Source organism: Capra hircus, chromosome 8 (assembly GCF_001704415.2).
Source record: "Capra hircus breed San Clemente chromosome 8, ASM170441v1, whole genome shotgun sequence".
Classification (NCBI taxonomy): domain Eukaryota; kingdom Metazoa; phylum Chordata; class Mammalia; order Artiodactyla; family Bovidae; genus Capra; species Capra hircus.
In genome coordinates, this window is record NC_030815.1 from 42,457,718 (window position 1) to 42,480,354 (window position 22,637).

The 22,637-nt window shown below is 42.0% G+C and overlaps 1 long non-coding RNA gene across 1 annotated transcript in view; it reads right to left on the bottom strand.

Moving 5' to 3' along the window:
* LOC106502399 overlaps nt 1-21,288 on the bottom strand; it is a 33,508-nt gene extending 12,220 nt beyond the window's left edge. The window contains exons 1-3 of the long non-coding RNA XR_001295968.2: nt 21,040-21,288; nt 5,675-5,774; nt 4,745-4,851 (exon numbers count right to left, since the gene is read on the bottom strand). This is a non-coding gene — a long non-coding RNA (uncharacterized LOC106502399). The remainder of the gene's footprint in view (nt 1-4,744; nt 4,852-5,674; nt 5,775-21,039) is intronic.

Below are 22,637 nucleotides of genomic sequence, written 5' to 3' on the forward strand. Positions count from 1 at the left end.
AATTCTATTTGCTTGTAGCACAGGAAGATAGCCAACTATGTTTGATTGCTTCAGAAGAGTTATGAAATTTTTTATTCCATGAAATTCTTTAGGGCAGTGCACCTCAAAATTTAATGTGCACATAAATCACCTTAGGATCATGTTAAAATGCAGCTTTGGATTCCATATATCTGGGTGGGGCCTGCAATCCTGCATTTCTAAGTTCCTAGGTACTGCTGCTCTCGGTAGGCCTCAGATCTAATCTTGAAGCTATGGCATCATTGTATTATTAAATCTCACATTGCTCTCTACCATTACTGTTACTGAAAACTACTTTTTGCATCTTGTAGGTAAAAACATATTAGGACAAAGATGATAAAAACAAAGGAATGTAAACTTTGTGGGAGAAAAGGCATGTAAAAGTTTGCTATATAGCCAAGAATATGATATCAGTGACCAAAAAGAAGGGCAGCTGTGTTACGGGAAATGACTTCCAGGTTGGGTAGTCCACGAAAGTTTCATAGAAAAGGAGGCTTTTGAGCAGGTCAAGATTACAGTAGGGAAAGAAGAAAAGAAAAAAAAAATCAGAGTTAGAAGATAACATCAGTGCCATATTATTTTGATTACTGTAGATTTGTAACACATTTTGATAGCTTAGTGCCAAGCCACCTATCATTAATCTAATCTCTCAAAATTTTTTGTTTGTTGTTTTGTTTTGGTTTTATGTGAGCCTTACATCATCATGAAGTTTCAGAAAAAAAAAAATGTATTGAGAATGATCGTATTTCATTAAGTTTAAGGATTATTTGAGGCGGTGTTGACATTTTTTCTAAGGCTAAGTTTTTCTGTTTCTCCATTTATTATAGTCATCTTCTTCTGTAGAAGCCATTGCCTTCTCCGAGAAGTTGACAGTCTTCTGGAAATAGTTTCCTTTTGGGTAGATTTTTGTTGTTGTTGTTAGCTCCTATATGTAATTCTTTCTTTACTGTTATTAATGATTTTTTGTGTGTGTGACTGACTTTTGCATGCCTAGTATTACCTTTGCTTTTGGGAATTATACCCTCTAGTAAGGAACTATCTTTTCTTCAACTTTTACCTCCAAGTGTTATAGCTACTATAGTTTATTTCTCTATTACATTTTCTAATCAGTTATTGCTGATACACAGGAAAAACTCCTGGAGTTTGTATACTTAACATGTACATTTATTTCACATAAAGCTTACTAAGCTTTATTGGAATGATTCTTTGGGGTTTTTCACATAAATAATAACATTTAAGAGTGCCATAATAATTTTCTCATTTGTGCCCCATTTGTTTTTCTCATGCATTTCTAAATGCATTGGTCAGAACTTCATAAAATGCTTAATCATAAAGCTAATGTGAATAACTTAGTCTTTTGTTTTGTTTTGTCTTCTGTGGCTTTATAGTCAGATCAATGTTATTAAATCAATATTTTAATTCATCTTCTCTATCAAAATAATTTAATATTTGTGTTCAATTTTGGTTAAAAACTTATAATTCTGGATTATCATTTTTCCTTGATGACTAAACTTTTCAAGTCCTGAGTTCTTCTAGTCTCATTTCTTCTCTTGAACTTTTCAGGACAGACATATGGGTGACATTTTAATTTTATCCCTCAGATTTCTGAGATTCTTATACACACATTCAAAAAATGTGTTAGGTATAAAATTGTTGGGCCACAACTTTTTCTTAGAAAACAATCTTAACATAGTTGTTCCATTGATTATGCCATTTACAGGAATATGAGACTGGGATAAGTTTGTTTCTTTGTAGAATAATCATTTTCCCCCTACCATGAATGGCAGAGAGACTGAATGCCAGCTCTCTGGTCTCAGATCAAAAGATGTATAGAAAAGGACACATTAGCTAAGCTGCAATTAGGTCCTCAGGCTTTGGGCACTTCCATGAAGCCTGGGGTGATGACACGTTGCATTATCCAGGTAGCTTCTGCTTTTCCCAAGCATGCTTGGGTGGTGGCATGTTTATAGAAACAGATAGAAAGCTTAAAGACTTCTGGTGGGTAAGATAAATAAGGAAGAAGTGTAATCCGAGGTACACCTTGAGATATAATATGTTTGCCAGGTCAAGGAATGGTAGTTGGAAAGAATTCACTCAAAAAAACAGCATGAATGCACAGCACAGAGATGGAAAAGCAGGCCATCTCACAAAAGTAATCCACAGGGTACATGAAGGGAATAGCTGGAGCTGAGGCTAAGCCAGTGAATGGGGCCAGTTGCAGCGATGCCTTAAGAAAAATGGGTGTTACTCCGACGGTAATAATCACCTAAACCAATGAGGAAGCATCCAAAGTGAAAAAGTGCCAGCAGTCCTGTACTTCAGATTTATTATGCTGGTGGTCTGCATGGAATTTTGAGGGCAGGCCATTTGGAAGCCTAGATGAGAGACAAAGCTCTGGAGTTGGGCAATAGAAATGGATCAGAGACAAATGAAGCATATGTTTTGGTGTTTGAATTGACAAGATATGTAAGAAATGTGAAGGCAGAGAGAGACAGAGGAACCAAGATGACTCCTGTTTCCTGGGCATATACAGAAGTCTAAACAGACAGTTGTAAATAGGAAGTTTCCAGTTGAGAGAAAACTCTGGGCTGGTGAAATAGAATGGGCCTGTGTAAATGGGAGACAGTGAGGTTATTCAGAGAGAGATGATGAAAGGTGAAGCAAGAAGTGAAAGTTGAGGCCAAACACAACAAAGAAGTTGGATGAGTCAAGAGCTGAAAACCCACCTAGGATTTGCAAGCTAAGCAATTATTAGTGACCACTGCTTGAGGAGTTCCAGTTCAGTGGGGGAGTAGAAGGCAAGTAACAAGGATTTTGAGAGAAATTAGGAAAGAGGCCTCATGTTCTTCTAGAAGCCAGAGGCAAAAGGAAAAGAGAAGCGCGTAGGTAGCTGATGTAGAACTAGGAATTTTGTTTGCTTAATTTTTAAGAATGTAACTAAGGAAGCAAGTCCCCAAATTAAGTTTGGCTTATCCTGAATCTCCAAGTTACTTTTTATTTTATTCCTTTGACTGAACCACAGGATCCGTCTGCATTTCCAGTAATTTACTTTTTCTTCTTTTATCTTCTAAATATTTACATTTTCCCCCAAAAGTTGTTCAATTATATTTTAATACTTTTCATCTTACTAACTCTGCTTGTTAGAGAAAAAACAGAATTTCATCGAAATCAGCAACCTAGAATTGGAAGACATCTTGGATCAATTTGTCTAACCTATTCTTCCAAAGTGGTAATTTCCTTTCAGCATCCTTAACATATTTCCAGTGACAGTAAGCTACTACTTCAAAGGCAAGTCAATCACTTTGGTTGGACATACCACACCTAACAGCATGTCTGTGTTAATTCAGAAGGCATGTGTTAAGCTGCAAGTAATAGATGACTCCAAGTCAAAACTGTTTCAACAAAGATGAAAATATTTTATCGAATAAGAATTGCTCAAGTAGGCAAGTTTCAGAGTTTGTAAAATCAGTGTTTCAACACAATATCAAAGACCCAGGATTTTTTCCATCTTTTTACTCTGCCGTTCTTAGTGTATCTGCTTAGCTACCTCACTGTCACAGTATGGCTGCCAGTACTCCGGGCATCACACGCAATCATTAGATGTCTAGCAGAAGGATGCAGGACATGCCCCATTTAGCATCTTTTTGTTTTTACTGAGGATACCTTTTCCATGCATCCTGGAAACTATCAGGAGAAAACTATCAGGAGACTCCCACCTCAGTATCACACAAATAGCAAAGAGCATGGATAATGAGCTACCCAGTCTGGGTTTGTATTCTAGTTCTAATTTTATACTTCCTTAAGCCTCTCTCAGAGAAGGCAATGGCACCCCACTCCAGTACTCTTGCCTGGAAAATCCCATGGACGGAGGGGCCTGGTGGGCTGCAGTCCATGGAGTCGCTAAGAGTTGAACACGACTGAGCGACTTCACTTTCACTTTTCCCTTTCATGCATTGGAGAAGGAAATGGCAACCCACTACAGTGTTCTTGCCTGGAGAATCCCAGGGATGGCAGAGCCCAGTGGGCTGCCGTCTGTGGGGTCGCACAGAGTCGGACACGACTGAAGCAACTTAGCAGCAAGCCTCTCTAGCTCTCAGTTTACTGAACTTCAAAACTTATATACTCATACAACTTACCTCATAGGGTCTGTTGTTGGAATTAGCATTAATAAAGTACTTTAAAAAGTGCCTGGCATACAATAAGTGCTCAGTAAGTTTTTATTATTATGCATTCAACAATCCTAATTGAGCTACATGCCCTTCACTTAATCAGTTACTGGCAAAAGAAATGGGGTTATTCTGATTGGCTTTGAAAACTTAATGTTTATCCCTGAAATGGGGGGCTAACAATGTGTGTCTACATACAGATATATGAATGAATCTTGGGCTCTATTAATTGAGATAGGAGAAAGGATGGATGGCTCTTGGGGAGACAACAAATGGTGTTGACCATGCAAGGCACAATTTGCCATTTGTTGTCACTCCATTCATTTGCAGACTTTGGTAATATTGGGAGAAGGAATTGTAAGCAAAGACAGTATTATGGTTGATATATACTAGTGATACATTGAAATACACACATTCTAAGTAGATTCATGCTTGAATCCTGCTAAGTAAAACCTGCAAATACATTTTAAATACCTAACAATTAGTTTCAATATCATTCCAAGTAGCAGTTTAAAAGAACTTGCATTTTTATATCAATTTTCAAAGCTTTATTTACTTACCTTTTCCCATTCAATTCTCACAGCAGTCAGGCGATGAATGATAGGGTTGGTATGATTACCATCATGTGGATGATGAAATTGAGGTTCTTCAAAATCTGGTGGGAACTCTGGATACAGAAGTAAGAAGTAGCAGGATTAATACTTAAATTCAGATCACTCATTTCCTAATAAGAAGTCTTTCTCCTCTCTCACAGTGCCTTTCTTATATACTAAAGACATTCTGAAATGCTTTCTTTGGTCACCGTTAGCAGTGGCTCACTTCCGTCTTACAGCCAAAGATTAAACACAATGTGCCAAGTATGTGCCAGACTGTGTGGGCACAGAGCTGACCATGACACCCCGAGCACCATTTATTCTCAGAGACGTCGACACACACAGTTACGTGTCACAGTTCTAAGGAGGGTTATCTGGAGTCTTGTATTATTATGAACATTCTTTCTTCAAGTGCTCAGTATTGATTGCTAACTTCTAATTTTTTGTTAAACCAAAATTGGCACTGGGCTGTTTGGCACTCTGGTCCCAGGGAATATGATCTATGAGAAAGCTTTTCACAAAAAGGACTGATCACCTAAGAAAAACAGTTTCATGCCAGAAAGGTAAAATTTGGATAAACCTTCATTTAAAGCTAGGTAAAACTGCCCATAACTTACAATTTTTCTTAAAAAATTTTTTTTCATAATCAGTGAAATGGGGAGGTTAGTGACCTTTAAAGAACTTTAATTACCATTTCATTAGAAAGTATTCGGCAGGTTTTGTAAGACTGCTGTAATCATTGTTATTTACATCATGATATACGCATGTCTCTGCCAGAGACCCCAGCTGGGGCCCATGCCCTCTGGACATCTGGCTAAATGATTCTACACCCCATTTCCATGGTTTGTGACAGCCCAGTAGGCCTCCTTGTGATTTCTAAGTATTTCTAGAACTTACTTTTTCATGATTTTCTTTGCCTTTATGCTCTAAGATCCCACAATACTGAGGGTCTGCTCCAAATGAACCAGATATGAGGCCTCAATCTCTTCACTGGTTTCTAAAACAACAAAAAGAAAAATAAAACCCAAATCATTCACTCTAAACATTTTATGAGTTAAATCACCCTCCTGAGGATTTGGGGATCCACAGGGCCAGGCTACACTGAGAATCATGTAGACTCCCACTGTCATATCCTGTCTGGAATACTCCTCTTCTCTCAGACACCTGATGGCTTCATGCCCAAGGTCCCACATTCTCACGCTTTATTTTCAGGTACTTGTTAGGGTACTTTTTCTTACTCTTCTTTTTCTAGGAGGAAATCAGGTGTCAATGGCTAGCATCAAATCGTGTCTTTCCATTTCTTTACATTTGTAATTCACCTTGTTCAGTGTCTGAACTTAAAGTATAGACATATGAAAAGCTTACTTGGCCCAACTTTTTCTTTTCCGAGGTGAAACTATAAATTAGAACAGAGGTTGGCAAACTATGGCTTATGGGCCATATCTGGCCACACTCATTTATTACCATTTTTTGGCATCCTTTTCAAAAATTTTTATTTTATACTGGAGTTTATAGGTGATTTACAATGTTGTGTTAGCTTCAAGTGTACATCAAAGTGACTCAGTTATACATGTAGGCCCTGCTTGATTATTTATTTTATATACATTAGTGTGTATGTTTATGTTAATCCCAACCTTCTAATTCATCTGCCCACTCCCCCCACCACATTTCCCCTTTGGTTACCATATGTCTATCTTCTAAGTCTGTGAGTCTATTTCTGTTTTGTAAGTATGTTCATTTTCTAGATTCCATGTATAAGAGACAACATGATATTTGTCTGTCTCCCCTACTTTACTTAGTATGGTCATCTCTATGTGCATCAAAGGCTGGTTTCACATTCATTACAACTGCTGAATTGAACAGTTGCAACAGAGACCACCAAGCCCATTAAACCAAAAATATTTGCAATCTGGCCCTTCACAGAGGAAGTCTGCCTTGATATAGGCAACTCTGTTAGAGGTACTTTACCTGGACCTAAGGCTTTACTATTGGAGAAGGAAATGGCAACCCACTCCAGTATTCTTGCCTGGAGAATCCTGTGGACAGAGGAGCCTGGTGGGCTGCTGTCCATAGGGTCGCATAGAGTCGGACACGACTGAAGCGACTTAGCATGCATCCATGCATTGGAGAAGGAAATGGCAACCCACTCCAGTGTTCTTGCCTGGAGAACCCCAGGGACGGAGGAGCCTGGTGGGCTGCCATCTTTGGGGTCGCACAGGGTTGGACACAATTGAAGCAACTTAGCAGCAGCAGCAAGGCTTTACTATTTATGGCATTTTCATACACCTCATATACCTTGATCATCTAGAACCTCTGAAATACCTATCCTCATTTTATAGTAAGAAAATTGGAAGGTGACTAGCCCAAGATTACACAGGTAGTATGCGACAGATCTGGGATTAGTACAGGTTGACCGGTTCACACCTTCCAGAGGATGCCCTTTGGAGAGCAGGGGAACCGATCTGCCACTGAAGGAGGAGAGACCCACTTGTCTTCCAGCTCTTGTGATGGTAGAAGATGGGTCATTTTTGTTTGGCCCTATTCTGCTCACTCCTGAATTCTTGACGTACATTTGCCAGCTCACTCCCCCTCCTCTAATCTACTAGTGGGTAGGAGAATCTAAAATGGAGATGAGACAACTGCAGATCAGTTCTTTTTAACTCTGCACTCTTCTGGAGTAGGAGTAGAAGGCATGGAAATGCCCGAGGGTCCACGAGTTAGAGAAGGATGCGAAGGCGCCTCAGAGCCCAGCTCTGCTTTGGATTTGGAACTGTTGGCTTGGCCATCTCACTCTGAATTCAGTGCTCTTCCCGCTATAATAATAAGCACACTGCCGGACAGTGATAGCACAAAGCGAAATGTTAGCCACTCAGTCACGTCTGACTCTTTGTGACCCCTTGGGCTGTAGCCCACCAGGCTCCTCAGCCCATGGGACTTTTCCCAGGCAAGAATATTGGAATGGGTTGCCATTTCCTTCTCCAGGGGATCTTACTGACCCAGGGATCAAACCCAGGTCTCCCTCACTGCAGACGGATTCTTTACCATCTGAGCCACCAGGGAAGACGGTGACGACACAAATGATTTATAATGCAAGGAAAATGCAAAGAAGAGATGAAATTGTGTACTCGTTTCCAACTGTGACCATCCTCAGTTCCTTCCCTCTCTGTAGATGCATGGTGCTCCTCCTATCAAGTGGGTGGCAGAGTCTAATTCCTTTCCGCCTGGATATGAGTGATCTGTGGGACAGGTTTGAGGTGGAAGAGCCATGCTGGAACTTCTGACACATCTCAGGATATAAAAAACCCTCTGCTTGGGTCTCTTAGAAAGCTCACCCTGAGACATTCCCTCTCAGAAACTAGCTGTCATGCTGTGAGAAATGAAAGCCACATTTCTTAAAAGGCTGCAGACAGGTGTTCTAGTCAAAGGCCCCAGCTCATCTCTCGCCAACAGCCAGCATCAGCATCCACCCATGTGAGAGTGCCATCTTGGATGGCCAGTCCAGTGGAGTCTTCGAATGACAGTCTGAGATATCTTGAGTGGGAAGCGCCCAGACAACCCATAAAATTGTGGTCGTTAACATATTGTTGTTTCAAGCCACCACATTTTTTTGCATAGTCATATGCAGCTATTTATTCTCTGTGTGCTCAGTCACATCTGACTCTTTGAGACCCCATGGACGGTAGCCTGCCAGGATCCTCTGTTCATGGAATTTCCCAGGCAAGAATACCGGTGTGGGTTGCCATTTCCTACTCCAGGGGATCTTCCTGACTCAGGGGTCAAACCCACATCGCCTGCATCTCCTGCACGGGCAAGCAGATCCCTTACCACTGCACCGCCTGGGAAGCAACAGGCTTAGGAAGGAAAAGATAATTTAGTAGCACGCAAGAAAAATGCACATATTTTATGAAACCAGTCAAATCAACCAAGGAATCCATTGTCTGATTACCATCAGAAAAGAGAATCCCCTCAATGGAAATTTGTTATATGACTTAGGGAACTCAACCCAGGGTTCTGGAACAACCTAAAGGAGTAGGAAGGGGTGGGAGGTGGGAGAGAGGTTCAAGAGGGAGGGAACATTTGTATACCTATGGTCGATTCATGTTGATCTATGGCAGAAATCAATACAGTATTGTAAAGCAGTTATCATTCAATTAAAAATAAATTTTAAAAAAGAGTGTATGGCAGAAGAGCTTCCTGGGAATGACAGCCAGGAAGATAAAAAAGAAAAAAGAATCCCCTAAAGGTACTGTGTGGAGAAGGCAACGGCAGCCCACTCTAGTACTCTTGCCTGGAAAACCCCATGGATGGAAGAGACTGGAAGGCTGCAGTCCATGGGGTTGCAAAGAGTCAGACACGACTGAGTGACTTCACTTTCACTTTTCACTTTTATGCATTGGAGAAGGAAATGGCAACCCACTCCAGTGTTCTTGCCTGGAGAATCCCAGGCATGGAGGAGCCTGGTGGGCTGCCGTCTATGGGGTCACACAGAGTTAGACACGACTGAAGCGACTTAGCAGCAGCAGCAGCAAAGGTACTGTGACAAAACAAGGTTTCAGGTTCCTTCTGCCTCTTAATACTTTTGGGGGAGAGGTAGGGATGGAAGTACAGGTGAGGAGTGAGTTGTGTGCAGGAGGGAAGAGGCCCTTTTAGAACAATAATGCCTCAAGGTCATGTTCATCATTAGCAAGAGATGGTTTCCTCTTGCAGAGACTTCAAGCACAAGAATCTTATCCTACTTCTGGGGAAAATTAAAGAAGTACTGAACAGAAATTTCTAAATGCCTCCCTGGGACCGAGCCAAGGATGAAGGTCGGCAAAAGTCTGACTTAGAGAAGTAGACCCTTGCTTGGGGGAAGGACTGGGGGGAAAAGGGAGAAGAGGAATGTTGGAGAGACTCCAGGTACTGGCAGGTTTCCATCCGAGCTCACTGTGGACGCCCTGAAAGGCAGTCTTACAGGAAGGGGGAAGAAATATTTTGTTCTAGCTTCTGTTCTTCACATGTACTCCCAACCGGCTAATAAAAATAAGATTGTCTGTACACCCCACAGTGAGTGAATTGTGTCCACGCTTTACAGTCTCATTAGTGTCTAGATTTGAATGAGCTTGTTTTTCTCCCAGAAAGAAGGATGTCCATCTTGTGGAATGAGGGGTGACTGAAAATGTCTTCCTTTGAGTTTAGAAGAAATAAGGGCGTCCCAATACTGTTTATTGAATTTTGAAAAGGGTGTGTGTATGTGCATGTAAGAACAAGGTCAATGCTCTGGAAAAATAAGCTTCGGTCTTTCCTTCTTCAACATTTCCCACCCTCACCCCAAGCTTGTTGCTTTCACTTTTTCTTTTTCCCTCCCTCCTAGTGCTGGGTGTGCCATTCACCCATCCAAACGTACTCTGCACTTTCTATCCTACTCTGCGCAGAAAAGCTGACTTGTAAGAACTTTTATCAATGGACTCCCTTGCACTGGTTGAGGTCAGCCACTGGGGGGCCCTGGAGACAGACGGAAGGGACGGAACAAAGTGAGATCAGGGTATACATACCCCTGACTGTCTCTCCGCAGTCACCTTGGGCCTGTGGTGTCCATATCTAAAGGTCGAGCTTGTGTCACGACAGCCCTCTCTGTGTGACACTCTCACCATGGGTCTCAGGAAGGGTTGCTAACCCTCCTTCCTCAGGCCCAGGACTGGTGCTTACATTATCCCAGGGTGCTGCACTAACCCTTGTGGCTTCCTCTCAACTCTCTCAACAAACACTTTATTAAATTATCATGAAATGATCCTAATTTGAGCATGCCATCTATTTCCTGCAGAGAACCTGATGGATACACTGTTCTACACTATTGATTATTTACATTTTAATATCAGTTTGCACAGGTTTTTCTCTACATGGGCTGTTTGTCGTGATTTGAAGTCCCACCCTGGCACCACAAGGACTTTGGTCCCTAGGAATTTCAAGGGTAAATGATCAGATGGAGCTTGCATTGGTGAAAGAAGGAAAAGCAAGAAAATTTAAACCTGTCCCTCAGGAATCACACCCAAAAGAAGTCATCCACTTAACCTAACATTAATGGTATGTAGTTCCCTGCCCCACACTTTCATTAAAGCGTTAAGCGAGGTGAGGGTGGAGCGCTCACTCTTCCTTCTGCCACGCTTGGGATGGAAGAGAATACACGGAGATTCAGGGCATGGAGGTGGGATGGAGGTGGGTTGGGTATCAAACACACCAAGACAAGCCTTTTCTGTTTTGTAATTGTTCTAGGATCAACCAAGACTATAACACAGCATCTAGAGGTGGAAAATATAAGTTTTCAGTATAATTTCTGCCTTCTCTGTCATAAATTTTTAACCATTTAAAGTATAGTTAACCAATTTAAAGTATAGTATAGTTTTAACCAATTAAGTATAGTTAATTTTCAGTGTTGTGTTAGTTCAGGTGTACAGCGAAGGGATTCTACCTCTCTGTAGACAGAGAGCTAGAAAGATATAGATAGATATATCTATTCTTCTGATGTAACTTTGTTAGTTTCAAAACCATCGTTTTCTCACAAGATTTGAGGGATGTTGGTGGTGCTGTTGAAGCTACCCTGAATAATCTTGAGTTTCTAAACGGAAGACCTCCTCAGCAGTTAACAGGAAAGTGAGAGACTGGATCACATTGGTTGCTGTCTCTCCATTCTCCAGCAGCCCTCTACTGCTTAGGATGCGATGTCAGACCTTAGCCTGGCCTTGAAACCCCCACTGTCTGGATCAAGGCTGTCATGTGACCCTTATTCCCATGCCTAGCCCCTCTTCTATCTCTCCTCCCACTATTCTTCCATGTGGATTAATCTTCAGCCACATCAAGCAATTCTGTTGTTTCCAAGCACGCCACAAAGTTTCTGCCTTGTATATGGGCCACCTCAGGGCCTTTCCCGAGCTTTCCTGCCAGCTCAAGTTCCCTTCCCTTACACGCCCAGCCTTCCCACTGGCTAGTGAGCTATTGGGGGAAGAGGTGCTTGAGTTTTTCATTTTGTGCCTCTTTCCCGCATAGCCTTGTACCTTGCACGTTCTAAGCCTCCTCAAAAGAGAGTGTGGATCCAAATGGCAGCTTTTCAGGAACTGTTTTTAATTTTCTTTGTTTGAGAAGAACAGGCAAAGTGAAGGCTCAGAAATGAGAGAGGTTAAGTGGCAAGGGTTCTGTATTGCAGGGCAAGCCTTAACTCTTCCCTCTTAAAGCAACATCTGTCTGTCTACCCAGAGATTCATCTCCATGTCTCTAGTAGACCACATTCATGAACACCTCTAAGGACAAGGATTCAGTCTAGGTGAAAGATAAATCTTGAGGGACTTCCCTGGTGGTCCAGTGGCTAAGACTCTAAGCCCCCTCTGAATGTAGGGGGCCCAGGTTCAATCCCTGGTCAGGGAATTAGATCCCACATGCCATAACCAAGCGTTCATCATATCCCCCAACTAAAGATCTCATGTGCTGCAACTAAGACCTGGTGTGGTCAAATAGATATTTACTTAGATAGATTTTTTTTTTTTTTTAAAGAAAGAAATCAGTATTGTCATTTGCTGCTGCTGGTGGTATCTGCTCAGTCACATCTGCCCTGTGGTCTGTCCATGGAATTCTCCAGGCAAGCATACTGGAGTGGGTTGCCATTCCCTGATCCTCCCAACCCAGGGACTGAACCTGGGTTTCCTGCATTGCAGGCAGATTCTTTATCATCTGAGCCACCAGGGAAATGCTCATTAAACGCAGACTCCATTTATGATTGATAATGTGAAAGCTTTCCAAGGTACTGTTGGGGAGGGGATACTTTCTTTCATGGTTTTCCCATATTTATCTGGGTAAAGAAGGAAGACAATTAGATTCAGGAGAAATCCAGAAATTCGAGACAGAGAGCTTGAAAGTTTGAACCGTTTTCCTTTTCTGGTTGGGAAAATATGCTCTTCTGGTGTTTGATGTTCCAAAGAGATCCCTCCAGCAAGGAGTTAAGGTCGGATGTGGCCTAGTGCCCAGTGAGATCCAGTGGGAGGCCAAAGGAAGGCAGTGGATGAAGCGGTGCGGAAAATGTTCTTTCCAAATTTTACTTATTCCCCCAAGATGGGCCCCTGCTCTAACATTTACCCTGTGCCTTATAATAGCATTTGGGGAATCATTAAAAGCTTTTGGTGTCACTATTTTAATTAAGAGTGAAAGTCCTGCATGGGCCAGACACAGTGCGGCTCTGTTACTAGGGGTCACTGGGGAGAAATGGAATGTCAAGTAAGTGCAGACTCTTGGCTGCAGAGTCCTAGAACCCCTTACTTAAAGCATGCTTCAGAAGATTACTTCATCTAGCCAGGACAGTGAACTTGATACTCTAAAATGAAAGGTGGCTCATTCTCTCGAAGTCTGTATCTGTATCCTTACCTCTATCTATAACATTTATGTCCACTGAAATGCTGCAATACATGGTCAAATAATGAATGAGTTTATGTTTTTTGATAAAGATTGCAAAAGTGTTGTGTGACATTGGATCTGTAAAAAGCTAGACTCAAATCTTAAAATATGACTGATGACAGCTGCTGCCACATTTGGAGCCTTAATTTTTAAGCTTCATCCTTGGATCCCTCGCTTGCGTAAGATACACAAATGGCAGCCAGGGAGGCAATACAACACATAGCATTGTATCATCTTTCAAGACCGTGCAACTGTATTGTTTTCTTGACAAACACTACTTTGAGAGTATACTTTCTTCAGGCCACCTCTCTTCACCTTTTATGATAAACAACACAACCCTTTTTTTTCAAATCCTTCATTTATTGTGATGTACAATTGCTAAATGAGCAGATTCTGTAAGCCAACCCCACTCTCCCAGCTTTGGAGGGGATCCAGGGATATTTACTCTAAGTACAGTGCAGTCTTACTGTAATAAAATCCTGTATGCACAACATTTCCCAGTAACTGCTTATATTAGGATGCTAGGTACTTAGCCATTACCACTCTACCCAGGGTACACTGTATCAGAGGAAACACTAAACTTTAACTTTTTCCTCCTCTGGGAATCTGAGAGACCACTTTGCACAGATTAACATGTTATATACTCTATGCTCTGTAAAAATGGTTCTCCACTACAGATTTTAGTATGCTCTTCCTTGTCGATAGCTACGCCATAAAGACAGGGGTACAAACACAAACATGTGATGATTCTACATATATTTAGATAACACTTCAACATGCTAAAAGAAAAAGTAATTCACATACAACTTTGTACAGCCCAGCAGTACCACATTCAGGAAATACCTCCATAGCTGCAGACACTAGTGTGTTAATGTCTTTGATTACTTTCATATGGTACACTTGGAATTGTTAAAACACAGCTGCCACACATCAGAAGGTACTAGAAACAATCTGTTGGACAATACAACAAAATGGGAGCAAATGAATTTCACAAATACCCCATGCTAGTTACTAGGGGATGATTAACATAAAAAAGGAAAAAAGAGCAAAAATTTTTAAAGTGCCAAACGCAACAGGAAATATCCCCAAAAGTCAGTGGTCTTTTTTTGGTCTTAAACATCCTTTCAAAATATCCCTCCACTATATGCTTAATGGAAAAAAAATATGTATGGACAACCCCTAATATTGATTCATACAGTCTTTTCCCCCTCAAGATTATTTTACTTGTTAAGAGCAAAACTTGACAGTTTTGGAAGACTAATTATTTTCCAAAGGTAGATTTGCTTGCTAGAGCAAATCTCAGGGGTGCACTGGCTTCTTTCCCTAGCTTCTAAGTGCTGTGACAACATATCTAATGTAGGCAGTTACCTATTCTATTCTTAAAACTTTCCAGTGAAGATGATTCAGCAGTGTGTCTTAGAAGCTCGTTTGGTGTCAGACTAGCCACCTAAAAGGACTTGGAAAATATGAGACGTGATCCCAGTGGGTATGCAAAGTTGCTAAAACACAAGAGAGGAACTTGAATTCTGTCTGAAACTGAATCTCCGGTTACAAATATTTCTTAAGGCAAGCACAGGTTTCCTCAAAAGATCAGAGTTTCCTCAAAATACACAGATGGTTTTAGTGTTCCTAATGGAGTCAAAGGTTATCCTATGCATTGCTAATAGATCACGAATTCTCTTTAGTGATGTGTTGTTTCAGCAGCACTGGGTTAGAAGAGGCAAATTCTGAACAGTGGAGACATCTGATGCTCTAGCAAAATGAACGTTTGCGTATTGATATGCGAAAAGTGTCAGTGTACAAAGATGTTAAAGACATGAATTTGAAAATGATCTGTCAACACAAACAAATCAAGATTATATACTAAGTTCAAAGCAGAAGTTTTCCTGGTTCTCATTTACCTGGAAAATGAGCAAGATAAAGAGTCTAGAGATACTGTTTTTTCCATGTTGACATATAGGGAGCAGTTCCCCTCAATGCAGAGAAATTGCCAATGAATGTTTAAAATTAATTGATTCAACACATTCTTAAGGAGTACTTACTATATGCTAGGGAATGCAGCTAGGAATAAGACAGACAAATAGCTTGGATTTTTGGATACTTACATTTTTGTTGGAGAAGAGACAGGCAATAGACAAGTAACTTAAAAAAATCAAACAAGGTAATTTTAGCTAATGATAAATGTCATTAAAACATAAAACTACATAGTGTGAAAGAGTGTCTGTGGGTGGAGAGATGGGCTGAAAAACTGTATAGTCAGGGAAAGCCTCTCTGAAGAAAAGGAATTTAAGCTGAGATCTGAATGACAAGAAGGAGCCAACTTTGCAAAGCCTGGAGGGAGAACATTCCAGAGAGAGGAAGCAGCAAATGCAGAATCCCTCAGGTAAGAGCAAGCTTGGCAGGTTTGGGGACAAACAAGGCCAGTGAGGACTGAGGGCTGTTGGTGAGCGGAGCGATGCACTTTTATTTAAGCAGGCTGAGTATTTTTAGATTTTAGAGTTTGAGCTCAAAAAGATAATACGCGCTTTTTAGGTATTGGAAACCATTTCTGATGATGGATACAATAGCTTTTGCCTGTTCTCCCAACTGTCAGAGAACAAATGTGTTTTCTCAGAAGCAAGGTCTATGCTCGCTTGGGCTTGCTGGTTCTCGCCGTAGCTTGTGAATGCTGGATTCCAGGTCCCTGCAAAGTCCCCGCCTTCCTGTGTGGTCAACTCTGGAAATCCATGGTCACGTATGCTCACAAATAAACCCCCACCACCTTGCGACTCTGTGATCCTCTTCCTCCTACAGTTGGGGCTGCTTCTATGGGAATGGCCCCCTTTGCTGGCCCCACCACGTCCCCAGGTTTGGGGTCACCTCTGCGGGGTATGGCCCCTTCATTGCCTTGCGATAGCACTGGCATCTTCAAAAGGCACCAGTGGGCTACACCTCCACAGCACCCCCAAGATGCCCCAACCGCCAGGGATTTCTACAAAGTAGGAGAGAATGCTGCCTTTTGTGACACTGCCCTGTTTAGGGGCTCACAAACATGGTTACTTTGTTTTCCAGTTCAGTGATGGTCCTTTCAAGTCCTATTGACAATGCCACCAACTTCCATTCCCTCCACTGCCATCTTTAAACTCCCACATCACCTGCGCATGGGGTTCTAGCCAGGAGACCAAATGCAACGGGGGTCAGCCCTCTGTTCTCAGAACTATCCCTCTCCTCTAACTGCAGATGCTTGGTGTCCAGCTCTCTGTTCCCCTAGATTCACCCCATCTTTGGAGTTACTCAAATATGTTTGATAAGCCCGTTCTTTCCAATCTTCCCATATGCCAGACATGGCAGATCCCCAATGGAGGACATAACTGTCTCAATTTCTCCTGTCCCAATCCCGGTGCATCTATGTCATCTCTGTCAAAGTCTCCATCTCCTCCTGGTTCACTGCCAAGGTCACTGTCATGGAGGAGCCCAGCAATGCATGAGCTTTCCCCTTGCTTAGGTCCCTGGAGCAGTTTATGGCCAGGATACCTGCAGATCTTTGTGCCTCTCTTGTGAGGAGACGATCTCCATCAATTTCAGATTCTATTCCAAGCCTGCAATAATTTTTTTCAGTCATGGAGATGACATTTTCTGGTTCTAAAAAGTTCTTTTCTGGGTCTCCTGTGTCCTTTATGGCAGCTCTTTGGGGTTGCAGAACAATGCTATCTGTATACTGTCTGGCCAGATGGAAGGGCTAATCCCCCAGGCGATGGCTCCAGCCACACCTTCTGCATGTTTCAGTTCAAGCGAAGCCTCTGGCTCAGATCTCCAAAAGCACATCCTTCTAGATTCACTCCTGGTTCTCAATACGAGGTGTATTCCATGAACTCCCCTCTCACCGCATGTCATGTCCTGGTGGGCTGGATCACAGGATTGTGCATTTTGTGCAATGAACAAAGGCAGGCCGGGATGGGGCCTGGTGCCTGCCTGGCAAGCTGTGCCCCAGTGAGGGCCTGCCAGCCTGAAGGAGGTATGTCTCCTTGCAACTCAGCTGCTCAAGAGAGGCTGCTTTTTGTAATCTGCACAATGACACTGTCTGTGCGGCTCTGACAGGTGCTGGGAGGAGTGGTTTATTTCTGCATCCTAATTGTTTCCTCTGGGAGCCAGCTGAGAGTTTCCATTGCCTTTGTTTTCCCAACGGGCTCACTAATTCCTAGGGAGAACACAGACCATGCACATGTCTCTTAAAAGAGTTTATCATTTAAGGAGCCGAGGCGGCTCCTACTTCAAGTACCCAAGGTGGTACCCAAATTCTCCAGTGAAAGAGATCTTCAAGGGACACCTCAACTCAGAAAGTGGGTGCTCTTGAGGCCCCCACAGCTAGAACGGGGAGCATAGTCAGATTCCTTCAGAAACTCCACTGAAATTATCCAATTACTTTTCTTTGAGGAAGTAACCCAATGACCAGCATGGCCCATGAACATTTTGATATGTACCGCCATGGCATATCACGGCATCGACTTTCTCACAGCGTGATGAGAATGTGCTCTTGGCCTTGTGTCAGTTAAATCTGCATCAGGAATCTCCTTCCAAAGACAGGAAAAGATGCAACTCTTTCTTATAAGCTCTTGTCAGCACTCACTAATGCAAAACTCTAGGCCTCTGCAAGTTCTTCCCCTCCCGCTAAGTTTCTCAGAATCTTAGGTAGTACGTTCAGTGAATTCAGACATAAGTCAGATTAGTCAAGCTGAGTGTAAGTCAGAGAAGGAAAAATATCATATGATACCCTTATATGCAGAATCTAAAAAGAAATGATACAAATGAACTGATTTACGGAATACAAACAGACTTACAGAATGAATTTATGGTTACCAGTGGGGAAGTATGGGGTAAGAGATAATTAGGGAGTCTGGGATGGACATGTACACACTGCTAGACTTCAAATGGATAACAACAAGGATCTACTGTGTAGCACAGGGAACTCGACTCAATGTTATGTGGAAGCCTGGATGGGAGGGGGTTTGGGGAGATTGCATGCATGTCTACTCGCTCAGTCATGTCTGACTCTTTGCGACCCTTTGGACTGTAGCTCGCCAGGCTCCTTCTTCTATGGGATTCTCCAGGCAAGAATACTGGACTGGGTGGCCATGCCCTCCTCCAGGGGATCTTCCTGACCCAGGAATCAAATCTGCGTCCCTATGTCTCCCACACTGCAGGTGGATTCTTTGCCCAGTGAGCTGTCAAGAAAGCCCTCGGGGGAGAATGGATACATGTATATGCACGGTTGAGCCCCTCTGCTGTGCACCTGAAACTATCACACTGTTAACTGGCTATGCTCCAAGCCAATAAAAGGCTTTTAAAAAGAGATAAGTCAAATTAGTTACTGTGCATCACCTTCATTTCTGTTCTTCTGATAAGACTCTCCATGCCCTGTGCTTGGTGTGTGGGCCATGTCCTATCTCTGCCTCCTCCACTAGATATCCATACATCTTTGCCCATCCCACACGCCTGACCGAGGGACTTGGCCCTGGATGGGCCGAGCTGTTGCTGCTTTGGCTGCTTACTACCCCCAGGGGTCTTCCTCCACCAATACCCAATTAAGTACCCGTGAGATGCTGCAACTGTTCAGAATCCTGCTGTGAGTTGGGGGCATTGGTGCTTTTCTTCTCTTTAGATTTCTGTTACACTAGAGGTTCCCAACGCAGTAATGCATGTGCTTTAACACCTTAGGATGGCTCTCCGGAGCAGCCCTACCATTTTCACGTATATTATCCCAGCTCGTCTCTGGACTCAGACACAGGGTGAAGGACTACGCCAGGAGCTCCTCCAAGTGACAGATGCTCCGATGTATTCCTGATCACCTGTCTCTGGCTCTATTCCTGACTGAGCTCGTGTTTGGTTCTCTGTTCCATTCGGACAAGGTTTGCCTGGGAAACGCCTCAGCTCATCATACAAATCAACCCGACGGCAGGCCCACCTTGCCTGTTTGCCAGTCTCATGAGCTTCCCCCTCCCTCAGCCCCAAGCACCTACATGTTCTAGCAGTGATTAGGGCATATGTATTTTTTTTTCCCTTTTGCTGTCACTCTGTCCATTTGTTTCATCAAAGAATTTGAAACATTCAACTATTTTGGCAGTTTCTTAAGTGGCAAAATATAGGAACAAGATATTCCATCAGTAAGCCTCTTCCACATCCTATTAATGCAGCAATGTCGCAAAGGTTTATAATTAGGATGAATTTGCTGGCCGGTTAATGAGGTCACCATGAATCAAAAATGGAGAGTAAAAAGTTATACGTCTTCATTTGGATTCAAGAAAATGTGTAGTGAACAAGACAGCAAAATATCTGCATTTAAATGTTAAGTTGCAATTGTTTCAAGAAGCTTAAACTCCATCATTAGGTGAAGATATCACTATTCTCAGTTGGGCATTTTGTACAGGCCCATAACGTATGGGCTTATGTGTATAAGCTTCAGAGAACTTAAACAAGCCTCTCCAAAAAAAAAATAAAGCATTCTGACATTTTCTAGGTTAGAGAAAAGATGTTAAATGAAAGAGGTGACCTAAAAGGCTTCACTGCTTGTGTTGCTGGAGAACAAATATAATGGATTGATAGGTGACCCAGGTTTACAGTGATGGGTTTCCAATTTTTTTAAAAAAGTATTCTTTTATCCAACCTCAAGATTGTTGCAAGCTTGAGCATATTTAAAAGTTTTGCTTTCAACTGGTAAAACAGACATACGGTGATGTGGCGGCAAACTTCTAATAACGGGATCTCCAGGAAGAGGGTGGGGTGGCGGCAAAGGGTGGATTTGTAGCATGCGTCCATTTCTATGGTGTAAACACTCCTACTATCTGGGATTCCAACTTGCCAGTGTGATGTCTCTGCACATGGATTTGAAAGAGACTTGCAGGGAAACACGATTATACAGTATTTCAACCACACGGGTACAAGAGGCGATACTGACCTCAGAAGCAGAGACAAGGCAGTAGGGACTTCCCTGGCGGCCCAGTGGTTAAAGAATCTGCCTGCTGATGCGGGGGACACAGGTCCAATCCCTAGTCTGGGAGGATTCCTCATGCTGCAGAGCACCTGAGTCCACGTTCCAGAACAAGAGAAGCCACCACAATGAGATGCCCATTCTCTGCAACTAGAGAGTAGCCCCTGCTGGCCACAACTAGAGAAAGCCTGCGTGCAGCAATGAAGACCCAGTGTGGCCAAAAATAAACAAGTAAATTTTAAAAATAAAATAAGTACCACAAAATGTTTTTTAAAAGAGAGATATTGTAGTAAACTAATAAGAAAGTGATGGGTTTTGAATATTTACTACCTATGTTTTTAATAAAAGTTATATAATTATGAGTTGATTGAACTGAATTTGAACAATGGCTGTGTTTAAAAAGCAACTCACAAAATTCTTGAAAGTATAACAACCAACTCATGAGAACTGGCCCAAGCTTACGGCATACCACCACACATACCCAAATGCTCAGGTCCTGTAAGATCTGACTTTGGAAACAGGAAGTGCACAGACAAGGTATTGTCCAACTTTGTACCACTAACATTGGCAAACAGAGGTACTCCATCCTTCAGGGAATATGCCAGAGGGGCCTTTCATTAATAAAATCTCAACTAATTAGAATCTGTAAAAAACAAACCCTCAAATAACTAGGTTTTCCTTTTATTTTTTTAGAAAGAGAAACAAGTTGTAAGGTTGGTTTAGTGCCTGCTCTAAAAGGTTTCTAAGACAATGTATTATATCAATTTATTTTTTTTAAAAAAACACTTATTCCAGAGAAGGCTTAGACGTCAACACCATAAATTTCCTGTGCACTGAGAAAAAAATAAACAAAAGTACAAAGAAAGATAAAAGAGCAAACCTCAGTCAGGGAAGTTGCCCGGACAGCACGTTGTGGATCAGCAGCTCCGTCCTGTCCTGGCTGAACTAAGAATGGCTCCCCCCTCTTCCAGGTGGCCGTCTCCAGCTTGCCAGCAGATGAGAGGGGCCTGCACGAAAGACTCTTCCTAAACAGACATGCCAGTGCTCGGCTGAGGCAATCACATACCTTCCCTCAGGGATTTGAACTGCAGGAAAGAAAGAATTTGTCCAGTTAGTGAGGTGAGGCCAGAAAGAGATCATGAGGCAGTACCTGGGCCAGGTTAGTCACAAGCAGAAGTCATGAGTCAGCAGACGACAAGAGTGACGTGCCAAGTCAAGGAAGAGACAGTCTGTAAGAGGGGGAAATGAGCAGCTTGTCCCCATTTGACCTGAATCCTTGTCAGCTGGCCAGTTCCAGGCCATGTGCAATCCCCTTAATAAACCAGGGTAGGAACTAGGATGCATTGTGCTCATTGTATCATAGGCAGAATTGTAAATGTACATAAAAAGGCACTGAAGTGAGTCTCCGTATTAAGTTTTTGCTGGTATTTATTGTGTAGATCCTTAGAAATGCTGAGCAGAAGAATGGACAAATGTTTTCAATGGGAACTTTATAAATGAGGCAGAACTTGCTTCACACGGCCATTTCTTAGATTCTTAAGTGTAATAGCCTTGTATTAATAAATAATTCAGAGAAGATATCTTTACTGAGAACTAAGTATTCATGGTTCAGGTATGCAGCTTTGGGAAGAATTTAACCTCAAATAAAAGTTAGAGAATCTTTGAGTCTCCTTCAAATATGTTATCAAAGGCAGCTATGTGACAAAATTGTAAGTCAGATTTTCTATTTCTTACATTTTCTATAGCCTCAGCTAGGCTTCTACACAATTATTGTTGTTTTTCTAGCGATGACACTTAAGTAAGGTACTACCTTAAAAGAAAATGTAAAAAGGGTAATACTTCCATAGATTCTTGTAACATGCAAGGTAATTTTACTTACTGTCTTCCATTGGATTTTCTTAACTTTAGGAGATAGGCAGGCATGGTAATCTCCATTTTTTTCAAATGAGAACACCCAGGCTCAGAGAGAAGGTATCTTTCTTTTTATTACTGAGTTTTGGAGCTGGGACTTCAACTCCAGTCATGGTAAGAATGATAGTTAAGATTTACTGAGCCATAATCATGTGTCAAGTACTGTTGTAACCATATATCATTCCCATTTTATGGATGAGAAAACTGAGAACTCTGTTAGCCCAAGTTGCTATCAAATGAAGAGGCAAAGCTTTAAAAACGCTGATCTTAAAATTTATACATGTTTTGGGAGCTTGGAGTGAGTTAGTAGTTGAAAGTGGAGGCAGGGTTGGAGAGTAAAGAAAGCTAGTTATCACTACAAATGACCCAATTCCGTTCCTTTTTATGGCTGAGTAATAAATATGCCATTGTATATATGTACCATTTCTTCTTTTCCCATTCATCTGTTGATGGATATCTAGGTTGCTTCCATGTTTTGGCTATTGTAAATGGTACTGTGATGAACTTTGGGGCACATGTGTCTTTTTGAATTATGGCTTTCTCAGGATATATGCCCAATAATGGGAT